Here is a 4,769-nt window from a genome sequence, read left to right as displayed (position 1 = left end):
AGCAAAAAAAAAAAAAAAAAAAAGGATCTTCGATTAATTTTTATTTTAAAATAAAAAATGGATATTTTTTTTTTAGTATAAGTATATCCCAAAGTATGTCATATGGGACGTACTTATACTGAAAATTACTCTAAAAACTTATGTGTATTTTTTAGTACACTGTAGTTTACCTGGCAAACCTAATGCCGTCTGATGATAATGCTAAGTTGCTAGAACATTGCATCTGAATTTTAGAACATCAGATCGTCTAAGTACCTTGAGTTGCCCTCAGACCAAAATCCAGTAATTCTTTTATGCCAGATGGCGCCAAATATGACTAAGCAGACACCTCAACACAACATCCACAGTGTCCATGGAAACACATTCAAAAACTGTCTGCCTGCCTTCCTAAATTAACTTAGAATCGTAAAACCACAAAATTTTAGAATTGGAGTCTAGCATAATTTTTTTTTTTAAGGAAAGAATTATGTCATTCGCAAGCGCAAAGACCTTTCCTACAACCAGTTCCCATCACGGGGGTAAGGAGAGTGACATGAACGCCACATTTAACTAACCGAGAGCCAAGAAGATGCCAGGGCCTCTCCAGTCCCAGAATCTATTTATTCTTCCAATGTTAGCAACTTGTTATGGGCCATCTTTACAAGAGGTAATAAAAATAGAAAAGAAATGGACTGAAAGTTCCTTGCGGACCAAATGGGTGTCAAATTCATCTGTGTAACCCAGTGTTTGGCACTCGGTGGGTGCTTAATGGATGCTTGATGAGTGAATGAGTGACTGTGTATGTAGTCTTGAGTCACTGAGACCCAATGTGTGCTTGGCTGGGGGTGGGAGGCTGAGGAAGGGGAGATCACAGCCCCTGCTCTCAGTCCATTTTCCTAACCAGATGCTTTTGTTCGTCACATCCGTAATAATGATGCAGAGATGGCATCACTCCGTGCACTTGGGCCCTCAGGAAAGCACCTGGATCTCAGCCCAGGTTCAACTCAGACCCAGTTTCTTCCCCTCTGTGGGCCCATTTTTCCACCAGGGGAACCAGCACAGGCCAGTGGGACACAGGCTTTTCACAGACCTATAGAAACATCCATGACCGGAGGAAAGAACAGTTAGCTCCAGAATATGAGCAGAAATCAGAACTATCAAAATTAGTAAATGTCTGCGTAAACGTCTACAATATATACTTAAGTCAATAATCAACTGCAACTCAATGCTCATATTAATAAGTATAAATTATATTTAATGTGGGACGTGTGTACATTTTATTACTTCTGACACAACGTGAGGTGTGACCAGCCTTGTCTACGTACTTTCCTCCCTCCCACCTGAAACCGCTCACAATGAAAGCTGCCTGGTAGACCATCTCTCACAACATTTAGAAAAAGAATCACTTCTTCTAGTCCCTCCCTGCCTCCTATCCTCTACCTCCTCAAAGCTGCTCACTGCAGTAATGTCCTGATTTTAAATGTTTTTTCATGCAGCACATGTGTTCACCTGCAAAGTTCCACACATGTCCCCTACACGGTGATGTAGGTCTGCTGGGAAGAGTTGCAATGGTTGAAGAATGAAAAGAGGCACAAATATTAAAATGGCTAACTTTTAAAGAGTGCTCCCCATGCATAAATTACTGTGCTCAGCGAGGTCCTGACACCTTACAACACCCTCTGTGGTGAGATCTATTATCATCCTCATCTTACGGGCAAGAAAATCAGAGTCTAAGTTGACACAGGTGAACCAAGATCTAAACCTGGGCAGCCTGATCTTATTTTAGATAAGTCACTGAGTGCTCCAAGTTTGGAGTGAAGTGGACAGAGGGCCATTACTCAAGATGGTTCAACCTGTGAGAATGTTAGGATGGCCATGCTCAAAATCAGCTAAGTCTAGGGGAAAGAGGGCTAGGGGTGGGGGGAGAAGAAAGACAACCAAACGAGATTTTTCCAAGCAACTATGATGATGAAGATGGAAAAGGTAAGATGCACATGCCTCCAATTGAAGGCAGAGCTATCCAGTCTATATTCTGGAGCTGGAGAGTCACTAGATTAGGAAGTGGCACTTCCTAATGCCAAGAGCTGGAGAGAGACATTGAGTTCATTCATTTCAACCACATCATTTAACAGATGGGGGACCAAAGCCTAGAAAGGTTAAATAACCTGCCCAAGATCACCCAGAGGAAGAGTATTCCAGGTCTCCAGACTCCACTCCAGTGCTCATTTTTCCTATCCCTCACTGCCTCCCTGGGCCTGCAAGTGAGAAGTGAAAGGCAAAATAACTTGGAAAAAAAAAAAGGCAATCCAGGACAGATAAAGAAATCCTGACCTAGAGGCCTCTCTGAGAAATCTTTAGGGATCCACAGAGTAAGGGAGGTTCCCACAAACAAAAGAAGACATGCCAAATGAGAGTGGGTCCAGGCAGCTAAATCAGTAGCAGATTTTTATCAAAGTTCAGGAGGGGCTTTAGCAGATTTTTGTAAGCACTGGGCACTGATAAGGATTCATTAGGAACATCATGTCAAGTCAACTTTTGTATCCTGTTCTCCACAGAGTTCTTGGGGAACTGAAAAACTTTGGTCCACTTAGGTGTCAAGATTTTAGCAGTGTATGTAGCAGTCTGATATCTGGTGAATTAAATTGCAAAATAAGAGCTAGATTCAGCTGATGCATACCTTTAAGGCACCTTCGCCAGCCCCCAGCAGACCTTGGCACCTCATTCTCTCCACTTGATGAGCTCACCTGTCTGAATCCCACAAGTAAACTGCGAGCTTCTGGATCCCCAGCCCCTGCACACAGGAAGATCTCAGTAAGTGTCAGTCGAATGGATGACCTCATACTTCATGTTTATTTGGCCATTATCTCTTGAGCATCTACAACGTGCCAGGCTTTGAGCTCAGTACTGGCTATGCCTTGTTTAACATACAGACAGGCTCCCTGCCTGCCCTACTGGAACTTGGAATCTAGTGGGAGGGACAGGCATTAAGTGAATAATTATATAAATAATGATCCATATTATGAAGGGAAAGTACAGGATGCTATAAGAAGGGGCATTAGGAAAGACAGCTCTGAAAAAATGACATTTAAGCCAAGAATCAAGATAGGAGTTAGCAAATTAAAGGATAGGAGGAAGACCACTTCTAGAAGAAAGAGCCTGTGTAAACTCCCCGAGGCTGGAAGATGAATAGCACAGAGAATTGCAAGAAGGCCTGTGGGGCTGGAAGAAGGCAGTGTACCCCAGCCGGGGCCAGTGAGAGGGACACCATGCAAGGTGGGTGGGCCTCACTGAGCATCCCTCAAAGAAGGACCATGAAATGGCCAAAAATGCACTTGTTTGCTAAAAACATATTAATAAAAGTATCTTTACAAAGTAAACTTGAAAAAAAAAGGTCAGTGAAACACCTGAATACCCACCATGAACACTGTGCTAGGTCCTCACACCTGTATTATTTCATGTATCCCTCCCTTCATCTTGGGAGGGAGCTTTACTACACCCATTTCCAAAACAGTATTTTTAAAGAGATGTATATTTTCATGAAACTGACTGATCCATTCAATATGAGTGAATTCTTATCGACTAGACATGTATAAGTTGATTTACACAGTCAATATGTTCCTGAAAATTTGGAGACAAATCAACTTTTATAAATAAACTATTTTTACATAAATGTGCATTATGAGATCAGATCTGCCATGTCTTCACTTCCGATAGAAAATCACTAAGGTGCTACTCAGAGGGCCTGCTGTAGCGCTGCAGTCCATTCACGTGTACATACCCGTCCCTAACAACTCTCAGATGAGTTTGGATTTCATCCGACCCATGAAGAGGTCCAGAATTAAACAGTTTAAACTTAAACAAGTGATGCCAACACTCTGAGATGTGGGTAAACAGCAGCAGGGAAAACACATACATGACACACAAAGCAACGTCCTCCCCGCCCCACCTTACATCTGGTTCTAATAAGCTAGAGAAAGGTCATAAGACAATGAGGTTTGACCAATTTCTCTATTAACTGGCATTCTCCTCCTACAAGTAGAACTAGAAGGAAACTTCAAAGGATGCAGAACTCCATGACCTGTGTATTTAAATGTGTGAGCCTCAAAAGGTGCCTCACATGGCTGCAAGTTGCACTGAGAAGTTCAAAATGACCCTCTGTGAATAGTCTCCTGCCCTAAGGGCAATGCTAGTCCCAGCACTGGTTTAATGCCATGACACTACCCCCCCCCAGCCTTTGGTGTCTCCCTCTCTGACAAAAAAGATCCAGAAGAAGGGAGCCACTGAGTGCCTGGAGCAAGCCACTTGGGATGTAACATTCAAAGCTTGCCTGGTCACAAATCCAACACAGTGCAGAGGCACCATCAACCTGGAAATGATACTCATAATGGTGCAAACCATCTTCCTCCTGGTAGGGCTTTTGAATCAGTGACAGCAAATAGTACCAAGTAACGGGCAAGCTCCTGATGTGTACTATGTCATTCTTTAAGAAGCTCAAACCACTTCAGACAGTGGCCCATTAATTTCCAGAAATCCATGTTAAACGATAAAGTGAGATGAGGCAAGGGAGGTATATATTATTAGCCAAGAAAACATATCATCAGTTCTCTCGACTCAGAATGAACTGGAATCATCTGAGAAGAAGGAAGTTACAACCTTGGGGTCCTTCTAGGACGAACATTTAACACTGGAGGATGTGAGACCTCTCTGCCACCCAAGGCCATTTTTCCTGGGAAATATGCTCCAGTTGAGATAATGCTAGACAACAGAAGCACCCCGCCCCTTCTCAGGCA

The sequence above is a fragment of the Galeopterus variegatus genome, unplaced genomic scaffold (assembly GCF_000696425.1).
Source record: "Galeopterus variegatus unplaced genomic scaffold, G_variegatus-3.0.2 Scaffold12718, whole genome shotgun sequence".
Lineage (NCBI taxonomy): Eukaryota > Metazoa > Chordata > Mammalia > Dermoptera > Cynocephalidae > Galeopterus > Galeopterus variegatus.
Note: the sequence above shows the minus strand (reverse complement) of the source record.